Here is a 27,890-nt window from a genome sequence, read left to right on the forward strand (position 1 = left end):
GCCACCATCAACTTTTCTTGCTGTAGTGTCATAAACGAGACACCTGGACTGCTACACAATTCAGGGTGTGTTTGGGATCCCACAAAGGTCGGGTTGGAGTATGGAGGCCTCAGTAATGATCTGGGGAGCCATTGCATATGACAGTCGGTCACCCTAGTATTGATACTACTGACACTAACAGCTCGGCGATATGTGCAGGGCATCCTGCTGCCACATGTGTTGCCTCTCATGGCTGGGCTTCCAACTGGCATTTTTGGAAATGTCTCCGCCAGATTTGTCGCCAGTCGAGCATTTATGGGACCAGCTGGGACACCATCTTTAGCAACCTATGAATGAGCAGGATCTACAGGTCCAACTGCAACATCTGTAGTTAAATATGCTGCAGGATACCATACAGAACCTGTAAGCCTCCATGCCCAACCGTATCTCATCTTGTATCCAGGCTAGAGGAGACTCAACAGGGTACAAGTCTCCTTTCAATTGTATAGTGTTTCCCAATAAACGAATCCTTTTGCTCTACTATTGTTATCACTTACGGGTCCAACACCCTGAATCCCCACCGATCAGCTGTTCTGCAGTAGCTCTGATGCAGGAAGTTGGCACTGGACCTACACAGCTCCTTCCATTTCTGTAGTGAACAGAGCTGGTTACTGTAGCATCTCAATACAAAATACGGTTTTTGCCTTATCTTGACATATGCCTTTCACTCCCATAAAACGTAACTTTTATTACAGCTGAATCATTATTAATGACCATTAAATCTACCCATTTAAAAACTATCAGTTGTGTTGCCTATTTTCTGTTAATGGATCAATTTATACTCAGTTCACTATCTGGACTGTAATTCAATAAGGGGCAGGAGGCTGAGCGCTGGCTCCAATCTCCCTCCTATTCTTAAGAAAAGTTAAGTTTTATGGGAGTGAAAGGCATATGTCAAGACAAGGCAAAATCTGTTTTAGGACTATAGGCAAATTATGGGTTTCTGTAGCACTACTCCCACTGAAGTGAATACTGCAGTAACCAGCTGTGTCCACTACAGGAACAGACAGGATTGTTGTTCTGCCACCAGAGCTACTCTAGTTACAGCTGATTGGTGGCAAAGTCAGTTGTTGGACCCTCGCCGATCAGATATTGAAAGTCTATCCTGAGAATAGGCCATCAATATCAAAGTACCGGGAAACCCAATTGATGAAAACTTTCCCTGGTTTTCCTGTCATTGAGTAGACATGTGCCATTTTGCCCGTTGCCCGGCATCAGTGTACTTGCATTCTGTGGGCGCTGTAAGAGCACGGGATGAGGCTCTGTGCTTGTTCATTGTAACAGAATGGTGAGTAGGTGAATGGGTACATCTATTTCATTGAATCAGGCTCCAGGCTTGTGGTGCTGTCAGGTTTATGTCATTAATAAATCTTGGGATATTCATCTGAGCTTCGTTTTTTTGTTTCTGGATGCCGCGGTGATATCTCTGGGGTTGGTTTGTAGGACTTGGGAGTAAGGGGATGAATGATCCTGCGTCACACAGCACACAAATCAATGATTCCACTCCTAATGGCCGAACGTACTCCGCTTCTCGTTCACACTGATGTCACATTTTCTATAACTGCTTTTATTGTGGGGTACCATGGTATACAGAGATTCACTGAGCCACCACATAGACTGCATTGATTACAATATGATTTTGCATTGTGAATCTGTATTGCACTGTGTCATAGAGATAGATAAAACCGTCTAAAAGAAAAACTGCCTTTTTCCTCCTCACAGTACAGCTTTCATTTTGTATTCTGTTCTTAAAGAAGTAAAAGCTGTGCTATGATTGCTGGCTGTGGGCAACAATGATGGGTTTTCATTAGTCTGCCGCTATGTGACATCAGATTTCTGATTTCTGAGGCCTAACGCCAGTCAGAATGTGAAGGCTCTGGATTAAAGGGGTTGGCCACTTTTTGGTTATTGTTGACCAATGTGTTTTGTGAGATGATTATATGGTACTTACTATTATATACTTTGTTGAAATTCTGCACCATTTTCTAGATTTGAAAAGGTATGTCCCCTTGTTTGCAATGTCTTTTTTGCTGTCCACAAAGAGGTCCTGTCCATAAGATGGCCGCTGATAGAGGGTCATGTGACCAGGCAAATCATCTCCATGTAATGTCTCCTCCATTCTAATACACTGCACCTGCCAGTGGTACTTGTTCTCTTGGGAGTTTAGTGCAGTGTGTTTGAATGGAGAAGACATCACATGGAGATGATTTGCCTGGTCACATGACCCTCCATCAGCAGCCATCTTATGGACAGGACCTCTGTGTGGACAGCACAAAGACTTTGTAAACAAAGGAGTATACCTTATTAGGCTACTTTCTCATTAGCGGCAGCCTTCTCCGGCAGGCTGTTCCGGCGGGTAAACAGCCTCCTGGATCCGTGCTGCCGCTAGTGCACGCGTGTCGACGGAAGTCCGCTCTGGCCCCATTCACTATAATGGGGGAGGACCGGAGGTCCGTCCGCAGCACGGCAAACATGCCGAGAGGCGGCCAGGATAAAACTACGACATGTCATAGCTGTTCACCCGCCGGAATAGCCTGCCAGAGAAGGCTGCCGCTAATGCGAAGAGCCCTTAAATCTAGAAAATGGTGCGGAATCTAAACAAAGGCTATATTAGTAAGTGCCATATAATTATCTCACAAACACACTGGCCAACAGTAAGCAGAAAGTGGCCATCCCTATTAAGGCTGGGGCTACACAGTGATCTTGGCCACAACACCTGTCACACAGCCAGAGACCTCTGTGCATTAAACTAAATGGGGTGGCAGAGTGACTTGCAAGTTGCAGTAACCCACAAATCGCAAAAGATCTAGCAGTGTTGGATTTTTTGTGATTCTGGGATTGCTGCAACTTGAGTCACACTGTGACCCCATTCAGTCCAGTGCACAGCAATCTATGGTCTTGCGACAGTTGTTGAGGCCAAGATCGTTGTGTAGTCCCAGCCTAAGGGCAGTCAAACCTATCTCATTCCTAATATCTAGGTGTTGTTTGGTGAGGCCCTCACATTTGAAAGCTCGTTTAGCTCTCCCTATGTCACCCCATGAGAAACTAACAAATGTGCATGTCAGACATAGAGACAATTAGAACAGATCTGCAACCTGAGGACCTCACCATGCAACCTCCAATATACCCCTGTTATTAGGACATAGGAGCAGTCAATTTTCAGGTATTGACTGGAGTCAGGTTTCAGTTGTCTGGACATTCTGCTTTTATTTTCCATGGATATAGTAGGGTCACAGCTGTCTGTGTGTATTATGGTCTTTGTGGATGAGAGTGTAGTTAGCTTTTCCATTATGTAAATTGAACGACAGTGACTATCCTGTTTATTCTTTATTCTTTCTTTAAGAATCTTAGAGATGTGTATAATAGACAACTAGGCACATTCAGAAAAAATTATATTTCGCAATTGTTTTCTTTATGCACCAAATGCACAAAATCTGTATCTCACAGCAAGATTGCTTAATCCCAAAATGACACAGAAAGGTCACAAGAGAAAAATTGTTGCACTTGCAATGTTCTGCACCTCTAGAAAACCCTTCTATAATGTTCACTTGGTTTGACTGGCTGTCATTTATGTGACAAATTACTCTACACCTCCAAACAGAAAACAGTCGTCAGTGAGTAAAAACTGGACTTAAAGAGGACCTGTCACCGCTCCTGACATGCCTTTTTTTGCCATTCCTTTATTATTTCTACTAGAAGTTATGAATGAATTGCTAGCAGTCTGCAGTAAGGGTACAGAGGGGAGGTAACCAGTTGGGGGGTTTACCTGCACAGACTGAAAATAGCAGCACTGATTGGATAAGTGAGTCTGTGTAGGTACACCCCCCAACTGGTTACCACCCCTCTGTACCCTTACTGCAAACTGCTTGCAATTCATTCATAACTTCTAGTAGAAATAATAAAGGAATGGCACAACATAGAGCCATAAGAATAGAGTCTCCAGAATTGTTATTATATGGGGAATGCATGAAACTATTAACGGACATGTCAGGAGTGGTGACAGGTCCTCTTTAAATATTGATGACCTCAGGATAGGTCATCAATATCATATCGTTCTGGGGCAGATTCCTGGAACCCTCACCAATTGCCTGCTGGAAGGGGTTGAGACACCAACCACTTGGTCTGTGATGTCATGTCCATCAGCCACATGGCCTTCCTGCAGCTCAGTCCCATTCAAGTACCAAGCACAGCCGCTATATATTGTATGGTGCTGTGCTTAGTATTCAATGAAGAGGCCACAGTGATTTGGACCCCCACCGATCTGATATTGATGACCTATACTAAAAGTATCCAAATTATTATATATGTGGTGAACCCGTTAACACTATACCTCCATATAAGCAACGTCTAACCTCACCTACTGTATTCTTCCCCATCCCTTATAGATTCTAAGCCCTCGCGGGCCGGGTCCTCTCTCCTTCTGTACCAGTTTGTAACTCACCTTGTTCATGCCTATTGTACTTGTTTTATTTTACGCATGTACACCCCTTTTCTATAAATTGCACTATTAGAAATGATGATTACTACAGGAAATCAAATTAATGTCTTCAAGATTTAGTGAATATATCAGCCCTGAATCAGGGCTAAGGGTTAACAGGCTCATTTTATGTAGGAAATCATGAAAGTGAAGGCGCACATTATGCAGTCAGTTTACAATTAGCCATTCATTTATGAATAATGTAAAGTGTTTGACAGGGATGCAGTTTTACACTTTACGTATGAATGTATTACAGACCAGAGCTGCATTCAAAATTCTGCAGACTTCATCCACAAGCATTTCTTGGTAGCTCAATGTCTGTGGCTCTCTTTTGGCTTGCTCTGGTGATTTGTATTCTTGTAAGTACCATTACTTCAGGCACAGTAGTACTTTGACGTAGGGAAACATAACATTCCCATGATATCATAGGTGTTGAGCAACACCATAAGATGTTAAGCTTAGCTATGGACTGTAATATACTGTAGCTCAGATCTATATATGGTACTGCAGTGCAGCTCTGTTCAAGTACCAGGCATAGCTTATATATGGATGTACCGGAAAGCACCATGACCCCTTTAACTGGATTATTGGTGGGGTCTCCACTGTTCACACATTAATGTCTTATCCTGAATTTAGTGAACATGGCCTTGGCATTGCCGTGCCTGTGTTGCAGACCGCAACAGAAGGGCTTCCGCGTGCCTCTTAGTCCGTGCCTCCATGCCGCAAAAGATAGACCATTTATTTATTCCTATGGAAACCAGACCTACTCTCAGGGCACACCCAAAAGCATCATCTAAACCTACACAAGACAATGGTGGAAAAGCCCATAATGAAAACATCCACAGAAAAAAATTGTACGGTAAATAAAATTGTATTTCCTTTATTTAGCACTATTAAAATACATAAGAGTTTAAAATGAAAGGAATCCACATGATCATAGGAGAAGGAATTAACAAATGAGGGACTACCTGATATGCAGACAAGTACAGACATAAGTAATATAAAATACATATACGGGGAAGAGGGACTTAAAGTATAGTCATATCCAAATGGATTATATCGAAAATCAAAAAGCATAAGTAATAGTATTGTGTTTCCACAGTAGGCCACAAATAAGTCCCAATAAAACCACAAGATAGTGGTATAATAGAAAAGTGCATCAAGTACAAGACGTCTGCATGAGGGTCCCTCACTTACCCAACGCGTTTCGCCAAAGGCTTCGTCAGAGAGAAAGTGTTCTATCTTTCACCGCATCTTGTGGATCAAGGACCCATTGGAGTCAATGGGTCTACACAGTGATTTGTAGTGCACACAGCTGATGCCCGTGTTTTACGGACCAGTGGTTTGCAGTGTGTAACTAGAGCACAGCGTTCCCATGGTCGTGTGAATAGGGTCTAAGACATATATAACAAGTAGCCCTGTCCATATATACAATCTTACTGTATGTACTGTAGCAGTAGTAGGTCCACATATTGAGATAGGCATAACTTTTAGGGTCACTGTACATGATGCAGGTCACTTAATACAGTACCAGCAAAGTGAATGAGAATTGCCAAATCTCATGTACACTTGGCATATTTGTGAATTGTATTTGTGCAATAATTATATAAATGTTTTGTGCGATACCGCACATTATGTACAGTAATTTTCCCCATAGACTTCAGTGGGGTTGTTAAAGGGATTCTGTCACCAGGTTTGACCCCTGTCAGCTAAACATATGCTGATGTTCAGGGCGTCTTCACGATTCCTAATGTGGGCTTATAAATGTCATCTGTGGGCTTATTTAGCTAAAAAGCAGCTTTTACTAACCTGTCAGTCAAACAAATAAGGTGCCCAAGGGGATGTTAATGGGTGCAAGATGCCCGCCGCACCCACTGCCGTTCGTGCCCAGCGCCGCCTTTCCGGACTTCTGCGCCGCCTCCTAATCCTCTGTGCAGCCTCTCGCTCTCCCTCCCCCCTCCTTCTGCTGTAAGATCTCGCGCTTGCGCACAGGGCTCTGCCTGATGCGCCCGTGCAGACTTTTCCATTTGGCTTCTTACAGCGAAGTGCGCATGCGCCGGCACTTCGCTCAACCCCTGTATGCGCGAGATCTTACAGCAGAAGGAGGGAGGAGGGGGGATGGAGGGAGAGCGAGAGGTGGCACAGAGGATTAGGAGGCGGCGCAGAAGTCTGGAAAGGCGGCGCTGGGCACGAACGGCGGTGGGTGCGGCGGGCATCTTGCACCCATTAACATCCCCTTGGGCACCTTATTTGTTTGACTGACAGGTTAGTAAAAGCTGTTTTTTAGCTAAATAAGCCCACAGATGACATTTATAAGCCTACATTAGGAATCGTGAAGACGCCCTGAACATCAGCATATGTTTAAATGACAGGGGTGAAACCTGGTGACAGAATCCCTTTAACCTAAACAGAAAATCCGCATAAAAATACACAATAAATTCAATAAAAATGCACCAAAACCATGATAAATAGTGTGGATTTATGTGTGTTTTATGCAGTTTTGGTGCAGATTTAATGAGGATTTTCTGCATACAAATCAGCACAGTGTGCAGGGACCCTAAGACTACATAAAGAGGTAAAAACTAGGGAGCATAATGCATATTCAGAAGGGACGGGATTGTGATGATGTCAAATATCACTGTTCATTCATTTCAATGCTTGGTAGTGATATAGCATCTGACTTGCATTGTTCTACTGAAGGGCATTAGACTGTATACAGAATAAAGTGCATCATGAAAGCGTGTGTTATTGCTGAGGGTCGGAAAGACTCTCGCTTCAGAGTTAGCCTCTTACATGAAGATTATTCACTGCTCATTCAGGATTTAGAAAACGGTCGACAATAACTATATAAAGCCTTTAATCCCCAACTTTTAATATAAAAATGAAGAAATCGTTTCTACTTCCAGGGCTTTTATTATTAAAGAAAGGCCAGAGATTTGCTGAGCTGTTTCAATTCCTTCTGAAGGCTTTTCCTCTTACAAGGAAGTCAGCTGAAATCACAGCACTTGGTAAAAAGTTCATGGGAAGAATTAATCTGTCTATAAACTAGAGGATCTTAAAAAATGCAGATCAAACACTGATCTGCTATGTGATACAGAGATAAAAGAGCTTCATTTGCAAACTTCTTAAATATTGGCAGGCATAAGGGTCAAGATTTTGTGTTATGGAAAGCTCGAGATAATTAATGTTGTTGAAAGAAGACTTTTCCATTGGCGTCTCTCTGACTAGCCCCTCAGACTGGATCACTCATAAAAGGAAAATTGTCAGGAAAATAAAGAGAGTTGTCCATTGAGGAATTGCCAATTCAAATGAGCCACAAATAACAGATAAAAAGTCGTTTAATCATTTCTCTGCTTTCTTTTTCCGCAGGTGGCAGGAAACGTTTCCCATGAAGGAAATGCATGATATGTCACATATTTTTGCAGTTTAGTTGCCATTGAGCAGGGAGATATAGACACAGACTCTGCCAGGTCTTTTACAAATGTTACATTCTGTTCAGTAATATAAAAAAATTGTAATTAGAACTCCTAGACATCAAAATGTGGTCGCCCAGACCATCAACTCTCAGACAAGCGTGCATTTTATTTTAATAGAACAGGTTGGATAAGTGGCCGCCGACACCTCTGACATTACTCATCTCTGGAGGAAACAAAATCCATTTTGTCTGATCTTAGTTTTTCTAGCCACCAACATCAGGGGACTATAGTCTTCAGAATGTAATATCTTTGGCCAACTTTAATACAAATGATACAAGATGTTAACCGCTAGAAAACACTGCCTTTAGGATGTGCTCTTTTTGAATGTTTTCCCATGAGTGGCCAAAGCAATATGATACCAGCAGTTAATGGGGGAGACTTTCTTGTCAGAAGAAATTATTTAAAGGTTTGGAGGGTTGGAGAGTTCTGATCTATATGTGGGATGAAATTCCAGAGGAGAGAGCACCTATACTATACTGGGTCTTGAATACAACAAGAGTTTGAGAACAGGGGCGGATTGGCCATAGACCTTAGGCTAGTTTTACGCTAGCGGCAGGGGAGTCCGGCAGGCTGTTCTGGCGGGTGAACAGCCTGTCAGATCCGTCCTACCGCTAGTTCACGTGTGCCCCCGGACTGCCACTCCGTCCCCATTGACTATAATGGGGGCGGGGGCGGAGTTCCGGCGGCAGCACAGCAGCGCACGGCGAGAGGCAGCCGGACAAAAAGTACGACATGCAGTACTTTTAGTCCGGCTGCCTCTCGCTGTGCGCTGCCCTGCTGCCGCCGGAACTCCTCCCCCGCCCCCATTATAGTCAATGGGGACAGAGCGGCAGTCCGGGGGCATACTTGAACTAGCGGCAGGACGAATCCGAAAGGCTGTTCACCCGCCGTAACAGCCTGCCGGACTCCCCTGCCACTAATGTGAAAGTACCCTTATACGGAAATTTCCCGGTGGACCGATGCCCAGGGGGCCGCCTGAGCCCTCCTCACGGCCGGCCAGTGGAAGTTTTTGTGGATTTATTTTGTGCTGCTGGCAGTATTTTGTGATGGACTGTGGTATTTGGCTCTGTTGGGGTGGTATAATGTGCCACAATATGGTATTGTTGGCCCACCTACTTGTGTTGGCCTTGCCTTCCATCAATTTTGACCCGACTACAAAACGGGGCCACTTTTAGTATTTTTTCCAGGGCCACTTTAAGTTCCCAGTCCGCCCCTGCTTCAGAAGTATATTAAAAGTGATTCCTTAGGGACTGATATGATATCGTCAAATGCATCACTACATAGACATTAGTCGATCACATTTTCATAAGCATTAATGTTGTTAAATTTTTGGTACAATACTACATCTGAATTCATCCATACTGACCAATGCTGTTCTCCCAAATGCTTTAAGGAAGGTAGCTCTAAGGTTATGGTCTATCATCTCTGAAAGGCATGCCTCAAGATCTGAGCATTCTGGATTGATTGACATGTCTTTCTTCCTTGTGTAACTAATATTTGTGCGCATTCCAATGAGATGCCTTTCTAAACAGATATATTTTGCTTCTAGCATTCAAAATGCAGTAGGTCTAGACCACATAAAGATCAAATGATTCTTAAAGCAAATGTGTCACCAAAAAGTTTTTCTGCCAGTTAAAACCAGATAGCAACACACATCCTTTTTTCTGATTGCAGATTTTTTTTTCTATTTCCTGAACGTGGGGGCAGCCATCTTGTCTGAGCTTATCTTAGCAGTATCTAGAAAGCAGCCCGATGGGCAATAGACACAATCGTCAGGAAGGGACCTCATTGACTTCTACGGGAGAGTTTTCTAGGCATGCTCTGTGACCTGTGCAGAGGTCATTGTTAAAGGAAAGAATAGATAAACTTTGACAATTGCCTATTGCAAATAGTGAATCCTGTTTTATCTATACACAGAGTTGATATCATTACCGGCAGGATTAGATTGACAGATCAGCAGGTAACTGCAGTAAAGTGATCTGTAAAGACCTAGAAGGGGCACCTATTGTAAGGCTTAGTGGTCAGTGCAAAAACGGCAGGATTTTCTGGTTTTTGTTTAAATATAGATTTTGACATGGAAAATTAAAAATATAAAAAATTCTTTAAAAACAGGTTTAAAAAAAAAAACGTGACTTACACAATGGGTCATTTTCTGATGACACATTCCCTTTAATATGGATAGGTTAATGCATCTTAGGTAACAAAGTTTATTTTTACCCAAACTGGTCCCCATGGGTGAGCTCGGCAGGCACATATTCAGCAGAAGCCTTCACCTCATGATATTGAGATCTCACTCATGCGGTTGAAGGCCTCTCCCTGACTTGGGGCATAACTACTGCTTCCAGTAACACACTGCAGAGAATTTCATCTGTCAGGTTTCTGGTTCTACGTAGTCCTCCAGGTTATATCTCCCTTCCTTCATTCTCATCATACCACTGCTCATCTCCTGCTTTTATTTGGGCCCTTCACCTATTGTATTTTGTCTTTTTTAACCATCTGGGTCCTTCTCTCTTTTGTCCTACCTCTATTTTACCCACCTTTTCCTCCTACAAACTGATTGAAATTAATTGTGTAGAGAGAAAAATGTCACAGACAGAATGGTAAATACAATTTGGTGGTGGTGATTAGTTAGGAAATGCCTGTTGCAGATGAGGAGGGCATTTAGATGAAGGAAACACCTTTGTCACCTACAGAAAACCATATTTTTAGTTGGATGCACCAGTAAACCCGATGCATAACTAAGAGTACAAGATGAGTCTTTGTTCATATTGCTTTTCCCACATGCCAACAGAGTTTGGATGAAGATGATGTGTGTGTGAAATCTCCCAGACATATACTGTACAGGGAGCACAGTTCTGTCATTTCTGCAGGCTAGAAGAAGGAAAAATTATGCTCCCATAATAATCCTTCACTGCTCTGTACTCAAGAAGCAGCTTCACGGATATAAACCACCGCATCACTCCTGATTTTATATCCCAGCATACTGTAAATAGAAATTACAACCTTCATCTAAAGCTGGGGTAAAAAGGATTTCCATGTCAGATGGCTCAAGTCAGAGCTCAGAGGAACTTCTCATAGTTCTGTATAATAAGCTCATGACCTCCTGGCCTCCAGCAGCCAGCCTTCTTATGAGTCCATTGAAGCAGATTACACTACAGTATCTAGTTCACATACCAACTGAGAAGCACAAGACGCGTAAACGTCATAGGAAAGAAACTCGTAGGGTTTATCTCTGTAATAATTCTCCGTAATATAGATGTCTTTTCTGTTGGTAAAGCAAGAGATAGTTTGCATATCTTCAATACTGTATGTTAGTTCTTCTATAAAATTAAAAGGAGTGTTGCATTTCGACAACTCGGTTCCATTTTACAGCATATGGATATCACAGAAGGGTTCCCTGCTCAGGAGCCCCATCTATAAGCTAGAGCAGAGAGCAGTGCATTGCTGGTATACCGCATAAGATATGGAATTCAGATCAATTTTTGCTTTGTCTTCAACCACTAAAAACTGCTCATGAATCACACACAGCATGTTTTGCTGGATCCCTGACATTTTTCGCTTAAGGCCTCATGCACACATCTGTGTCTCTATTGTGGTCCGCAAACCACGGATCCACAAAATGCAAACACCTTCCTAGTGTTATCCGCATTTTTCTCACTCCCATTGATGCAAATGACTATTCTCGTCTGCAATACGGACAAAAATAGGACATGTTCCATAATTTGCGGAGCAGACAGTGCTGTAGTTTTTTTTTTTGTGGACACATAGAAATGAATGGGTCCATGTGCAATCTGCAAAAAATGTGGATCGGACACGGATACTAAATACGTCTTCATGTGCATGATGGCTTATGGGTATGGCCACATGGTCAGGTTTTGTCATGTAGTTTTGGAAGCCAAAATCAGGAGTGGATCATAAAAGGAAAGAAACTATAAAGGACAGATTCAGCTTCTCCTCTTTTCTGAATTCACTCCTAGCTTTGGCTCCCAAAACTGCATACAGAAACCTGACCGTGTGGTCGTACCCTAACATTTTTTCTGGTGGCATCTTACAAGACAGGGGAACAAAAATGCACAATTTCATGTTCTATTCAGTCCCAAAGTGCCATGATTCCCTGTCCGTCTTTGTTACATTACTGTAGCAATGGCCAGCTGTACTTACACATTACATACTGTACACACTAGCATTTGCTGCAGTATTCTGCAGTGAAACAACATAAACAGAGACTCGTGAGGAACCACCAAAGGTGGATTGAGAACTTAAAGTGGCCCCTGAAAAAATTAATGAAAGTGGCCCTATGTCTTAGATGAGGCCAACACAAATAGGCAGGGACAACTCAAGTTGGCAGAGTCAGCAATACCATAGAGCAGCACACAAAAACACCCCAGCAGAACCAAATACCACAGTGCAGCACAAAATACTGCCCCGAGAGCACTTACTAGAAGCAGCCCCTTTTGTGGTGAGGCAGGAAGCCATCTGAGGACACCTGGGCCACCAGCAGGGTGCATATAAGTGCCTCACATTAACCTCAGCGTTAATTAACTCTTGAAACGTCAAGTTTTTATGTACCTGGCTGGTGGCCCCATGTCATCATCCCATCGGGAATTTTCCCTGTAGGGTCTATGGCCAGTACACCCCCAAGAAACACAGAAATGTGCACTGTTGGAGTAGGAGGACATTTAAAAAGTATGTTTCAAAATGAGCAATAAGCAACTGTCTGAATATTAATGAAGCTAGCAACACCTTTTACAAAGAGGTCTAGAATTCTACTTTTATGGAGAAACAGCACAATGATAATGTTTTTCCCTGATGGTTAAATGCTGCTGAAGTCTATTAGTAGTAAAAAGCATATGGTGTAATATTAAAAAACTAAAGAATGCAAGAATTTATATTAAAAAAAAAATGCTTAGCTCAGCTATATTCTGAATAGGATGAACTGACTTTTTAAAAATTAAAAGTAAAAATTTCAAGGTGATTGCTTCACTGAAATACGTTAACACCACTATATAGCTTTAGAGATAGAGATGCAATTTTGAGAGCTGTATACAATATTCTTGATGCAGCCTGGACTTATAGTTTTATTTAAGACTGTCCAGCCATTCTATTCTGTCTGTCTGTCTAGTTTATATCCAATTAATATATGTAAAAAAAAAAAAAAAAAGTCTCCAGACCGGCTATTGAACATAATAAATGAGAATAAAATGAATCTGGTAATGGCTTAATAAAACAGGTGAGGTATCTCCGTCTGTCTGCCTGGAACCTTGGATCTGGGCCAGATTGATTTGTCAGAGAGATGTGCTTGTATTGTTACATTGATGATTTCATCCATTAAAAGCTTTTGATTTTCAGCATTGTTTATTTCTATAATATGAGATTAATACTGTGAAGTGCACTCTAGTGAAGATTGCAGCCTCTAGCATCTTCGTTGCACTACATCTGCTTGATAAGAATGATAAGTCATTTTATGGAGTTGTGTTGAATTTTCCCAATGGAAAGCCAAGCCCTAAACCAATGGTATTTGTCCCTTTTTGGTAGCTTGCCTTCTAAGGGGGTCCAGACATCTTCAATAGCAGTTGGTCAAACTTTCGTCCAACCATCAGCTCTCTCTCCTGACTCCCCCATACACTGACACGCTCAATATGTGTCTTCAGTGTGGAGAAAGGAGAAAGCCTTTCCAGGCACCACTGGTAGCAGCTTCTAGGAGAACAAAACCTTCTAGAGCATTCTAGGAGAACAAAATGTTCAGGTGTCGAAATTCAATGCACCAGATCTTTCTCTGCCCCAAAAGATGATCCCTGGAGCATCCTATACACATTAGTCTTAGTCAACCTCAACAATAATTTAATGTGTATGAGGGCCTTTAGACTAAATGATAAATATTAATAATGCTAAATTATAAAAAATAAAATAAAAATGTTATGATGTACAATAGTAACTTACCTGTTTTTTGTTGGTAAGTAAGTGCCTATAGGATCATAGTTCTGGAACTATGCAAAACCTGCTCAGGGTGCATTTTTTTTCTTTTTTATATGGACACATTTATATAGCCTTTAAGGGGTTGTTTCATCTCAATATCCATATTGCTAGGTTAAGCCATAAATGTAAAATAGGTGCAGGTCCCACCTGCTATCTCCAGAACAGAAGTGCAGAACAAAGTGAAGAATTGCAGTGGCCTGCAGAACAAAGTCAAGAAGGCCACTGCAATGGGACTTTGAAAAATAGCCAAACGAATGTGATTGGCTATTTTCAGAACTTCCATAGTGATAAATGGAGAGCATGCCACGCAAGCGTGACCACCTCTCTATTTGCCGCTGTGGGACTGTCACAAATAATCGAGCCAGTGTTTGGTTTTTTCTTAGACTTTCTTGGTGAATAGAGGGTGGAGGCTACTCTTCCTTCACTTTGGGCACCCCATTCTGGAGTTTTTTCATTGACATAATTCTATGGGGACTTGTTTCTGTAGGGCAAGTTCTTGTTTAGGAATAGCTTTCAGATAATATGTTCATTACTAATTTTTATTTTTATTAAAACACAAAAACCTTGTCTTATTTTCTGTACAACATCGTTCAGTCCATTGCTCTCCTGTTTTTCATAACACGGGCACAATTGCTGTGTCCACGTGATCACAGATCCTTACATGTATGTCATGTTGCTTTTCGGCACCCCTACAATCATTGCAGGTGATTGCATTCCATCACTTTAATCATAAATCCAGAGACAAGAAGTTTAATTCCCATTGGTGGAACTAGCCAAATAAATAATTTAAACCTCAAGTATATAACATGGCTGGACAAATCAGCAAAGTATCCAATATGATTGAAAATTGCTGTTGGTGCCTGACTTTTGGTTTTCTATTGATGGAAGTTGTTACATACCGCAGATACCTACACCCTATAATGATTACATTATATACAGTACCTATTTGTTCCAACTTTCATAGAGATGTTTCATTCTTTTTAGCCCTCATCAGTTAAAATTTTACATTTCCGGATTGCAAGGATTCACATTGACTGTCATTAGGCTGCCTTTGTTTCCTTCCGTAGATCTGTAAGTAACCTGTGAGGTTGCCTTGATATCCATTTAGTGGAATATTACTGTACACCTATGAGTACATATATTGGCTGATCATTTTCTGTGTATCACTGTCACTCTGGGTTAAGTAAAGCAAGCTCTTCTTTCGGCCATGTTCTAGAATCATATGCAAATGTCAGAGGGGACATAAACGTGATGTGCAGGTGAATGAAGGCACCCATTTTTACGGAGTGATGGCATTCTCACAAGGCGTCCTCCATGTTGTCATGGAAACTAACGCATGGGGCCCCAGAGATCGGAGCCTGGAATTAATGGCTGTCCCGTGTAAAGGATTCCTGTCTTGGCTAAATTGATGGATTACTGTGATGTGCCATTTGTCATACTGTAATTGTTCTGGCAAATGTTATACCCACTAGTATAAACATTGTGCGGCTTATCTAATAAAACTGAGAATAGGAAGAGAGAAGATGATGTAGTATTATACACTGTTAGGGGGCATGCCTTATTTTCTTCTGCCCAGGGGTGTTAGTTACCATCAATAAAGGACATTTCCTCTTCATTTACAAAAATAAGTTCTGACACATTTATTTATGGAGGAAGCTTTACTTGGGTAACTACAGAATATATCGGCTTTAACGAAAATTCATTATTTCATATGGTTTTTATGGGCACCCCTTAGACATGTATAACACGAGGATGCTGATACATAATCTTTCTGACCAGTATCAGCCATCAGATCTATAAAGAACATAACTGAATACCGTCAATAGAAATAGGAGCTGAGTTGTCGTGATAACCATCAGCACATCACAGCAGCCATCTCCTCTTCCTATTCAGACAATACAGGAACAGGGCTGGATCATTATTGGGGCACTTGCTCCAGACCTTGTTCTCCACCTTTATTCAGGGGCTCCCAGTCCTCGGGTCAATTCATTCTGTTTGTGGGGCCCCCTGCACTCAATTGTGTGTGCGTCCAATTGCATGAACTTGGTTCTCGTGGTGTATTTCTGGTGTGGACTTGGTTCTGGTGCTGTATTTCTGGTATAGACTTGGTTCTGGTGCTGTATTTCTGGTATAGACTTGGTTCTGGTGCTGTATTTCTGGTATAGACTTGGTTCTGGTGCTGTATTTCTGGTATAGACTTGGTTCTGGTGCTGTATTTCTGGTGTGGACTTGGTTCTGGTGCTATATTTCTGGTATAGACTTGGTTCTGGTGCTGTATTTCTGGTGTGGACTTGGTTCTGGTGCTGTATTTCTGGTATAGACTTGGTTCTGATGCTGTATTTCTGGTATAGACTTGGTTCTGGTGCTGTATTTCTGGTATAGACTTGGTTCTGGTGCTGTATTTATGTACTATGTTTAGTTCAGTGTTGTAATTATGTAGTGATCTTGGTTCTGGCACTTTATTTGTGTGTTAAACTTGGATGTAATACTATCTGTTCTCTGTGTTGGAGGCTCAGATCGGAACCTCCTGAGTAGGTATTTATCTAGATGTTCTTACAACTATAGTACAAACTTGCTAACCAGAAAAGGGGAGACCTCCTGAACTCCAGTGGAGTTGGTAAATCCCATGCACAGGGCATGGAGGTCACGTCATGAAAGTGTTAGGTGGGTGATTTTATCATATAAAGTCTCCAGACACAGACACCACCACATGGTTCCACTTTTCCTATTGTAATTAGAGATGAGCAAAGTATTTGTAAATTCAATTTGGCTGCATCGCTGAATGTTACAAAAAAAATCTCATTGCGATGAATTACTTTGTCACGAAGCGCATTTCTTTGTAAGTAGTGGGTGCAATGACAGGGAGGAGCTTTTGCCCATCCTCGTCATTGAACCCCTCAGATGCCGCGTTCATAGCTCATTGCGGCCTCAAACAGTAATAATACAGTGTAAAAAAATAAATAAATAAATCATACTTACCTCATCCATTTGCTCGCAAAAGGCACTTCGTGGACTTTGATTCGCTCAACAATAATTGTAATGTGCACCTGCACTTACTGTAAATGGATTGTCTCATGATAGAAATTGGAGGCATATCACAGATTGTTCGGGTCCTACCTCTGAGACCCACAACTATCTCCAGAATGGGACCCTCAAAGTGACCAGAGAGCAGCCGCACACATGCAGCTGCCCTCCATTCATTTCTATGGGAGTTTCCAGCTCATACAACCCCTTTAACTCTCAGCAGCTTAACCCCTTGGCGACATTTGATGCAATAGTACGTCACAGAGGGAAGTGACCCTGCAAATTGACATACTATTACATCAGGGTGGGCACAGGAGCGGTGTGTGCCCGATCAATGCAGGGGCCCGGCTGTGAATAACAGCCGGGTCCCTGCTGTATCCTCCGGCATTGCTGTAAATGCAATTAAGATGCTGGTGGATTAACCCCGTATATGCCACGATCAACGCTGAACGTGGCATATAAGAGGATCGCAGAGGGAGGGGGCCCCCTCTGCCTCTCCATCGCCCTCCGCGCTTTGGTGACAGAGGGCCGATGGCTGCCATAGTAACCCTTGGCCTCACAAAAGCCTTGGGGTCTGCCATGTATGGAAGCCTGTGAGACCCAGCCCCCAGGCACACTGTCAGTGTAGTACATTGAAAGTCAATGTAGTACAATACAGCATGTATTGTACTACATTGAAACAGGGATCAGACCATTTGTCCTATACTGGGACAAATATAAAAAGTAAAAAAAAAAAAGTAAAAAGAAGTGTTTCATAAAAATAAAAAAGTGCCCTTGTCCCTTCATCAAGCAATTTTTTATAAAAATAAATAAATAAATAAAAATAGACATTTTAGATATCGCCACGTCTGTATTGTTTGGCTCTAAAAAATAAAAAGGATAGATAAAGTAAATAAGAGGATGCTGAAGACTGACGACAGACTCTCCTTAGCCCTCTTTATACCGTTTTCTAGTACAAAGAAACATCAAGGGGTTTCCAATAATAATTTTATCAAGTGTCCGCAGCATACCCCCTGGTATGTAAGCAGAGCCCCGCGCTGTTTACATCCAGCTGCCATGGGCATGGTCATGTGCACCGCTTCAGCCAATGACTGACTTCAGTGGTGACGTGCTGTTTGTGGCCACATCTCGACAGAAGCCAGTTATTAGCTGGACTGGTGCAAGTGACCAGGCCCATGGACATCCGAATGTAAACAGCACAGGAACTGGAGGAGGTAAGCAGCGCGGAGGACCAGAGTGGCGTGAAGCAAGTATAAATGTTCTGTTTCATGGGGCTTGCTGCAGGCTCTTGATAAAAAATAAGTATTAACAGAAAACCCTTTTAAAGTATATTACAAAAATGTCCCTACATCTCTGTCCCCACACTATATTAAAAGTTACCTGAAACAGCAGTTCCACTTTAAGCTGGTTTATTGACATGTTTTCACAAGGGGCATCTCTCATCCTGGAAGAACCAACATGCCCGGTGCATTACATGGACAGCCTAATTGTTACAGGCAAATTGATCAGCCCCCAAGTAGACAACCCTTTAAGCAAAGGTTCACCAATGGCTCAGAAGCATTCCTCTTGTCTTGGTGGGGATGGTCAGCCACAATCTGAGATGAAGTTTGCTATACCAAAAAACTCAGTGTAAAGCCTATATATATACTGCCTGGCCCAAAAAAAGTCACCCCCTGGATTTAAATAAGCAAAAAGGTAAGAGCCTCCCAGTTGGTCAGGTCTAGGTTCAGCAATGTTATGTGCCTAAAGAATGAGGTCAGCTAACTACCTGAATATACTGAATAACCACGTTATTACATCAATGGATTTTGACAATGCCAGGATTCATCGGACTCAAATTCTGAACGAGTGGTTCAGGAAGAGACTTTTTTCACACATGGATTGGCCACCACAGAGTCCAGACCTGAACCCCATTGAGAATCTTTGGGATGTGCTGTGATGACTTTACGCAGTGGTCCAAATTTCCCAATACAAGATATTGGGGAAAAATGTATGCAACACTGGACAAAAATAAATGTTGTAACATTGCAAAAGCTTGTGGAAACGATGCCACAGCAAATGCGTGCCTGTATCGGATGTTCCCACGACAGGTGGCAAGTGAACGGTGAGCAACACATGGTTTGATCTGACATGTTTTCCGTTTGGATCAAATGTTGTTTCTGATGCTTGCCACACCTTCTTTCCCTAGGTGTTGCTATTATGGTCATTTAATCTTCTCTATTTATTGTTGTTTCTCCCACTATGCTATGCGGTTTATAGCTTCTGTTGGAGTTGTGGATAGCTGGTGTGTGGATATCGGCTAAGTTCCTGGTGCTGCCATAGCCACTTAGATAGGTGTTTTCTTTCCCTTTTGTATTTTGTTTGGGTTGATTTGTGTGTTGCATTTCCCTGTCATTTGTATTAAGGCCTAAGGGAGACTCCTGTTTGTCCTTCCTTTTGGAGGAACAGGTTGTCTCAGTCCTGACATTAGTACCAGGGTCCTATAGGGTGAGTTAGGACACTAGGTATTCCTGTGTATGAACTCACCTACCTCTGGGGTCTGTTCATACTGGTAGTTATTTAGGACTTTGATTAGGGTTTTACTAGGAGGTGTCCATCTCCTTTCCCAATTTCCAGGCCTTATTCCCTCACCCCTTTCCCTCCTATGTTCAGTATGGGGTTTCCCTCCAACACCCGAACGTGACAGTGCCATAATCAAAGCTAAAGGCGGTCCAACGAAATATTAGAGTGTGTGACCTTTTTTTTTGGCCAGGCAGTATAGTACAGCCTTGAGGAAAAGGCTGAATGATTTGAGGGACGGAAGGGGGCACCCTCCTCCTGGACACACCAACTCATAAATGATTTGTTCATTGTACTCATTGTTCATTGTGCTATTTGAGATACTAACAGTACAGACCCATAGCTGTATTATGCTGCCCTTACATAGCACTGAATATTAAGCTTCCAGATTCACTTTAAACATATTATTATATATTAGAGACTGTATGCATCTACTTATGAAATTGAGAAGATTTCTCAAGCTTCAGAAATCCAAATTAAGAACCCCCTCTAGGGACTGCGTTCTATGTGACAGAATTACCGTATGTTTTCATACTTTATTATTTATTTTATGAACAATTTGACAACTGGGTGTTACCGTTTACCTTGTCGAAGGGGTGTTTCCCTACATAACTGATTGGACAGCATCGGGTCGTGTAGGGACACCCCCACCCCCAACAGGAAACACACAAGTATTAAATTATTCTTACATTTCTAGGATAAGTAACTGAGGAACGATACAATGCAGAGTTATAAGAAAAGTGATTCTAGAATCGTTGTAGTCAACCATTTTCTGCCATGTCGGGACAGTGGGGACCTTGGAATGGCGAGGTGAATATAAGGCTACTTTCACACTTGCATTTTAGCCTAATCCGGCAGGGGTCAGCAAAAACACTTCCGTTACTGATAATACAACCATCTGCCTCCGTTATGAACGAATCCGGTTGTATTATCTTTAACATAGCCAAGACGGATCCGTCTCTAAAACCATTGTAAGTCAATGGGGAACGGATTTGTTTTCTATTGTGTCTGAGAAAGAGGATCTGTCCCCATTAACTTGCATTGTGGGTCATGCTGGATCCGTTTCACTCTGCATCCCATGACGGAAAGAAACTCGCCGGTATGGGAAGGCAACCAAACGGAACGGAATGCATTTTGGAGCACTCCGTTCTGTTTAGTTCAGTTTTGTCCCCATTGACAATGAATTAGGACAAAACGGAAGCGTATTTTTCCATTGGAATACCCCCCCCCTCAAAACAGACTTTTTTCTTTAACTTCTTTCTTAGGTATATTTTATCTGTTTTAGGCCTTGTTATTTTCACAGCTAGGCCACAGAGCCTAGAGCCTGGCAAGGGTGGATAAAAAATGAGAGTAAGCAAGGCATACAAACAGAGGGAAGGTCGGCAGGGCGGTGTAAATACTATCCTTTCTGATATGACACCATCAGATTGAATTCCAAATGTTTTCATGCTTACAGCTGACCTGATTTGCAGGGAAAGACAAATACCTTCCCCGTGTTTGCAGTCATATGTAATTTCTATTTCTCGACCTTTTGCTCGAGCAGCGGTAAAATGAAGAACTATTGCAGTCGTTTAACACCCTGCCTCCTTCTAACTGGTCTCTGCCTGTGAGCCGTGCTTTTTAAATTGGCTAATGCAGAAGACTTGCCGAGCTAATAATAATTCCGATTACTCTTGTCAGCTATTCTGGTTTCATGGGTAATTTAGTAGTTGAATACATTTAAGTTAACAAAAAAAAAAAAGTCATTTGTTAGCCGGCATTGTTATGAATCAGGAGATGGTTTACCATTGGCAGCGGTAACTGTATGAAGATTTAAATTGCTACTGAAAAGGATTTGAGTGAAGGTAATGTTTTATAATGTTCTGAGCCATATGCACTACTTTCAGGCCTCATCAGTTTTACATTGATTCCTAGTGAAGTGTTTAATTGCATCATGAATGCAATATAATTCAGTTCTTTTTGCTAATATGGTCTATAGCTCACGGTGATATACAGCACTGACAATACCAATGCAGAATTATCATTTTCAGGCGCCTTGCCTTAACCCTCCGCGCGCCATTTCTTTCTTCCTGGCACTGAGGAGTTAAACCAATCTTCCTCTCCAAGTGGGGACATTATCGTTGCTGGAGACGGCTATGAACAGCGGGAATGTAGTTGTCTGTTTTAATATTTTACATCCTCTATTTCTTCTTAATTCAAATTAAAGGCACTCCGTAATGTGTAAGCACATAAATGGATTTTTTATTTTTTTTACTTTACAAGTCTGTTAGCAATAAAGAGGCAGCTTTATTTTCTTTTCAGTCGGTTCAGCAAAATTATTACTTAGCAGCACAGGGCAAATTGTCAGCGGCTCAGCATGGCTAAACCTGCGCACGCTGTGCTATAAATACAGAAGATATTTTAGGCTTTAGGTCTGTGAACGCATGCTGCTTTATGCAGACAATCCTCCAGGGGTAAGGTAACCTCTTTCCATAGACGGATGCCATCCTAGTAACATAGTAACATAGTATATAAGGCCGAAAAAAGACTTCTATCCATCCAGTTCGGCCTGTCATCCTGCAAGTTGATCCAGAGGAAGGCAAAAAAAAAACCCTGTGAGGTAGAAGTCAATTTTCCTCATATTTAGGGGAAAAGAATGCCTTCCCGACTCCAATCAGGCAATCGGAATAACTCCCTGGATCAACGACCCCTCTCTAGTAGCCATAGCCTGTAATATTATTACACTCCAGAAATACATCCAGGCCCCTCTTGAATTCCTTTACTGTACTCACCATCACCACCTCCTCAGGCAGAGAGTTCCATAGTCTCACTGCTCTTGCCGTAAAGAATCCTTTTCTATGTTTGTGTACAAACCTTCTTTCCTCCAGACGCAGAGGATGTCCCCTTGTCACAGTCACAGTCCTGGGGATAAATAGAGGATGGGAAAGATCTCTGTACTGACCCCTGATATATTTATACATAGTAAAAGACATCAGTCGTCTTTCTTCTAAAGTGAATAACCCTAATATTGATAATCTTTCAGGGTACTGTAGTTGCCCCATTCCAGTTATTACTTTAGTTGCCCTCCTCTGGACCCTCTCCAGCTCTGCTATGTCTGCCTTGTTCACAGGAGCCCAGAACTGTACACAGTACTCCATGTGTGGTCTGACTAATGATTTGTAAAGTGGCAGGACCATGTTCTCATCACGGGCATCTATGCCCCTTTTGATGCAACCCATTATCTTATTGGCCTTGGCAGCAGCTGCCTGACACTGGTTTTTACAGCTTAGTTTGCTGTTCACAAAAATTCCTAGGTCCTTTTCCATGTCAGTGTTACCCAGTGTTTTACCATTTAGTATGTACGGGTGACTTGCATTATTCCTTCCCATGTGCATAACCTTTCATTTGTCAGTGTTAAACCTCACCTGCCACTTATCTGCCCAAGCCTCCAATCTATCCATCTGTAGCAGTATACTGTCCTACCAAACTCCTAGGCCCTTATTAGGATCCTCGGGATAAATGCACAAAATATACAACCGGTCAAATGACCACAAAATCCCTTTAGAGCTCCTAACTACTACATTTTAAAACTACATATTTTATTAGTGATTTATTAAAACCAAAAGACAGAAAAGAAACCAAATGTGGTTTAAAACTATCAGGGATAGCAGGGACAATTATTAATTTTACTCTTAGCAGTCACTGGGACAGTGCTTTATTATGTAACACTGTGTTATAAATAAACACTCTTTTGCAGGTGAAATGTGTGGTGGTCTTATTTACAGGTAACCATTTATTTTCACTTTACACTGTGTTGTTGGTAAGCACTCTTTCAGAGATCGATTATAAGATCTTATTATTGTCTCTAACTCTACATTTATTGCCACTATTGCTTGTATCTACCTATATAATCTGGCCATATATTTATAATATCTACACTGCCTTCACTTGCAGTATCTGATAATTTGTAGAGTGAGAGATATTACTATCCGTGCCTTGTGGGGGACAAAGGTACACTGCTCCCAATATATTGCTATCTCTGCAGTATCACAATGACTGTATTAATCTTTACTTATTCACATTGTAGAATTGTTGTAACAATGTGACAGTAAAAGATGTATTGGTACCGTGAATACTGCTATCACTGCCTTTTGGCAATTTATATAAGCTCTAGGAGCGCGTCTCTCATCCCCCTCATACTTAAATTGCTGAATTCACACACTGTTGACTGCACCTCCACATACATGTCTGTCCCAAACACACTGTTGGTAACATACAATTCACACTGTGCCTATCAGCTTTCCCTGCAGGATTGTTGAATGTCCCTCTGCTGTTCCCTGCCTAAAAACTAGCAAACAGACACCCCTCCCTACATGCTTCTCCGCATGTGCAGCTTCGTCAGGGGAGTATGAGGTATTAGCCGGTTGTATATTTTGAGTATACTGTCCTCTTCCGTGTCAATTACTTTACACTGTTTAGTGTCATCTGCAAAAAATTATATTTTACTGTGCAAGCCTGCTACAAGATCATTAATAAATATGTTAAAGAGTATAGGGCCCAATACTGACCCCTGAGGTACCCCACTAGTGACAATGACCCAATCTGAGTGTGTACCGTTAATAACCACCCTCTGTTTTCTATCATTGAGCCAGTTACAGACATACAGACATTTTCTTCCAGTCCGAGCATTCTCATTTTATATACTAACCTTTTATGTGGTACAGTGTCAAATGCTTTGGAGAGGTCCAGATATACGACATCCATTGATTCGCCGCTGTCAAGTCTAGAACTTACCTCCTCATAGAAACTGATAAAATCTGTTTGACTTACCGATCCCTCATAAAGCCATGCTGATATGGCGTTATTTGCTTATTTTCCTTGAGGTACTCCAAGATAGCATCTCTTAGAAACCGGCCTATAGTTTCCGGGCTCTGTTTTTGGACCCTTTTTGAATATTTGCACCACATTTGCTATGCGCCATTTCTTATGGAACACTCCCTGTCAGTATAGAGTCCTAAATATCAGAAATAAGGGTCTGGCTATGACATTACTTAATTCTCTTAGGATACAGAGGTGTATGCCATCTGGTCCTGGCGATTTTTCTATTTGAATCTTTTTAAGACGCCGCTGTACTTCTTCCTGGGTCAGACAGGGCCCTTTTAATGGGGAATAAACTTTTACATTCTAAGTTATACTGTTCTCCGGGGGTATATACACAACTTAAAGAATGCGTATAATTGCATGGATGTGGATTTTTTTTTTTTTTAAATACTGCCATGATTGCACATACATAATAATGGTTGCCGATATGTTGACATACCTGTATATTCCTGATATTTGAGGATTTGAGTATACATTAAAAAAAAAACACAATAAGCCAGCATTCACACTGGAGAGCGGAAGATCCAGTTTCTCATTAGTCATTATTCACTAACAACTAAATTGGATCATAACTCAAGGTAGGGGGGAAACATTCCGTCTTTTGTATTGGACCAATTCCAAAATTTAGTAAATAATGAGACTGGGACATAGATTGAGACAGAAATAATACAAAAAAAACAAAACTTTAGCATATACATGCTACACAAGTCTTCTTCACAAGGTTATTAGCATGTAAACTTTTTGTTTTTATGCCTTGCTTTTTGCCTTCATTTATTTTGTAGTAGGAGTCTCCAGAGGTTCACAGTTGAACAGTGTCATGACTTTTCGAAGTGGTCCTCAAAACTGGGGTCAGGGCCTGGATGTCCCACCGAGATGGGTTATTCTAAAGTCCTGCTGTGCCATTATAGGTCTCTGAGAGACTGCTCTCTGCAACAGCCAGTCCTATCCATATGTCAGTTGAAGGGCTGCACCAGTCACTTTGCACAGAAGTTGCCCTGTGCCTATGCAGGTTCTACACCACTACCTTTCACAGAAATCCAACTTGACTGAAAGCATGTAACATGCACTTCACATGTAGGGAGCTCAACACTGGAGTAGGACTCCAAATCACAGGGTTCCAGTCCAACTACGCTTGAAAATGGGGTGCCATATCCTTCGGGCATGTTCACATCTGTCTTAAAGACTCTGTGTGGGCCTCTATTGCAGATTCCGCCAAAAAGAACAGACAAAGTCCTGCGTGCCACCAAAACAGTGGTCATCCAAATGGAAACTGAACAGACCCCATTACAGTTAGTGGGGTCTATTCAGCTCAGTTGTGACACTTTATTTTCTTTGTTCTGCTTCTCTAACACAACAGAACTACAGAAATAACTAGTGCTGATGTGAACGTGCCTTTAAAGGGTTGTTCATTTTAATTTTGGCCAGTAGGTCCTGGTTCTAAAACAAAAAAGCTTCTCATCTGCTCCCCAACACTCCATTACAGCATTGGCGGTCCAGTATGGCTCTTTCCGATCCCCACCCTGTACACATCTGGATGGAGTCACATCTAACACAGTGGCCAAAAACATGGTCTCAGTGTTGACATGTCCCCAAGCAGGACCTAACCCAGCAGTGGCTTGGGGAACCTTGTAAGTAACCCTCTTTTGGAACCTCTCAACTGCCAATTTTTAAAAAAATTGTGTATGTATTTTATACCATGTACATGTAAAAAGGCTTGTAATGTGTTCTTGCTAATATTGTTTTGATTGTACACTCATTAAAGTCCTTTAATGATCAAAGCAAGAAACAAATGTTTGCAGGCGCTCTGCATATTCCTATTAAACACTCTTATGAGCTGGATGCGTAATTAATCATTGACCCACTAAGGAAGGCTGTAAAGTACAGTATTATTAATAAACAAAGGCTGACTTCCCGGAATACAAAGTAATGGGTTTTTGGGTAGCATTTAAGAGCAGGCTGTTGATGGTGCTTGGAAATGTACTTTGAAATTATTGGAGGTTTGGGAAGCAAGAGCTAAGTATTTCACTTGTGTGATGCTCAATATTAAGAAATTATAGAAAAGTGGATTGGTTTTTAGTCCCTGGAAACTATGTCATAAGAAATCTTTGTAAACTGTAGACTCCTTTACATGTCCAAAACAGGTATATCATTTTTGTGATTGTACTATAATTGATACCCAAAGGTTTCATCCAAAATGAATGCTATGCCCCAACCTTCTATGTTTTTTAAAGTCAATCTGCAGCTTTCTCCAAAGTTTTTATCACTGACCCCCCCCCCCCCCAAATTAAAATATTTACATGGCACAAATGCATTCTGCAGCCCTTTATAATTGAGATGGTAATTCTATAACCAAAATTACAGAGTATCATACTAACAAGTCAGACAAGAGGAATGAGCTCACAAAAGCTTACAGTGCTTAGGAGGCCAAACACACATTAGTCTAAAGAAGATCAAACAATCCCTCATTTGTTTTAGTTGACAGATCACTATAGTCTGGATAGAAGTTGTCCGGTAGTTGATAGTCCACCAGTGATCTTTCTATGAAAGAACATTTCCAGAACATTCGCTTAAAGATCATTTGTCCATCGCCCAGTGTCTTTGACAATGTATGGCCAGTACAAATGGCTGTAGTGGTCAATATGGAGTCAAATATGTATGACAGCCTTGGCACATTGTAAAGACCCTTCAACAATTGTTCAATCATCAACCTACTACCATTTAAAGGGAACCTGTCACATTGAACATGGTGTCTGAGTTGCAAGCAGCATGTTATAGAGCAGGAGGAGCTGAGCAGATTGATATAAAGGTTTGTGGCAAAAGATTCAGTAAAACTTGTAATTTATTCATTTAATTTCCTGCTCATTCTGGGCTTTGAAGTCAAGGAGGCGGTCCTATCAGTGATTGACAGCTATCTGTATACACAGTCATAGAGGGAAGGCTGTCAGTCACTGATAGGGCAGTCTCCTGGACTTCAAAGCCCAGAATAAGCAAGAATATAAATGTATAAAATACAAGTTATACTGAAACATTTCCCATAAAAATATATGGTACATCAATTTGTTAAGCTCCTCCTGATCTTTAACATGCTGCCTGTAGCTTACATTGCACTTTTATGGTGACAGGTTCCCTTTTAAGTGCATGGCTATCTTAAAAGGCTACAGTAACAGATGTGGTAAGGTTTGCTTTCTTGAAGCAGTTTGAAGTGTGGGCAGTAGAAAGCTTGGTCAGGTTTGGGCAGGTACGGTAAGCAAATACTCCAACAATGTCAGCTGTGCGTGCCATAAATTTACCTTCTGTCACCCTGCTCCATGCATACAAAACTCTGAGGTTGTGCGTGAAAATATAAACATTTAGGCTACATGCACACGACCGTGCTGTTTTTTGCGGTCTGCAAACCACGGATCCGCAAAAAAACGGAAGCTGCCCGTGTGCCTTCCGCAATTTGCGGAACGGAACAGGCGGCCCAATGTAGACATGCC

At 41.7% G+C, this 27,890-nt stretch overlaps 1 protein-coding gene across 4 annotated transcripts in view; it reads left to right on the plus strand.

Annotated features, from left to right (window-relative positions):
* The window catches only part of CUX2 (cut like homeobox 2), a 534,292-nt gene that overhangs the window by 89,032 nt on the left and 417,370 nt on the right, over positions 1–27,890 (plus strand). The gene's annotated exons all lie outside the window — the stretch shown is intronic.

This window comes from Bufo bufo, chromosome 2 (assembly GCF_905171765.1).
Source record: "Bufo bufo chromosome 2, aBufBuf1.1, whole genome shotgun sequence".
Classification (NCBI taxonomy): domain Eukaryota; kingdom Metazoa; phylum Chordata; class Amphibia; order Anura; family Bufonidae; genus Bufo; species Bufo bufo.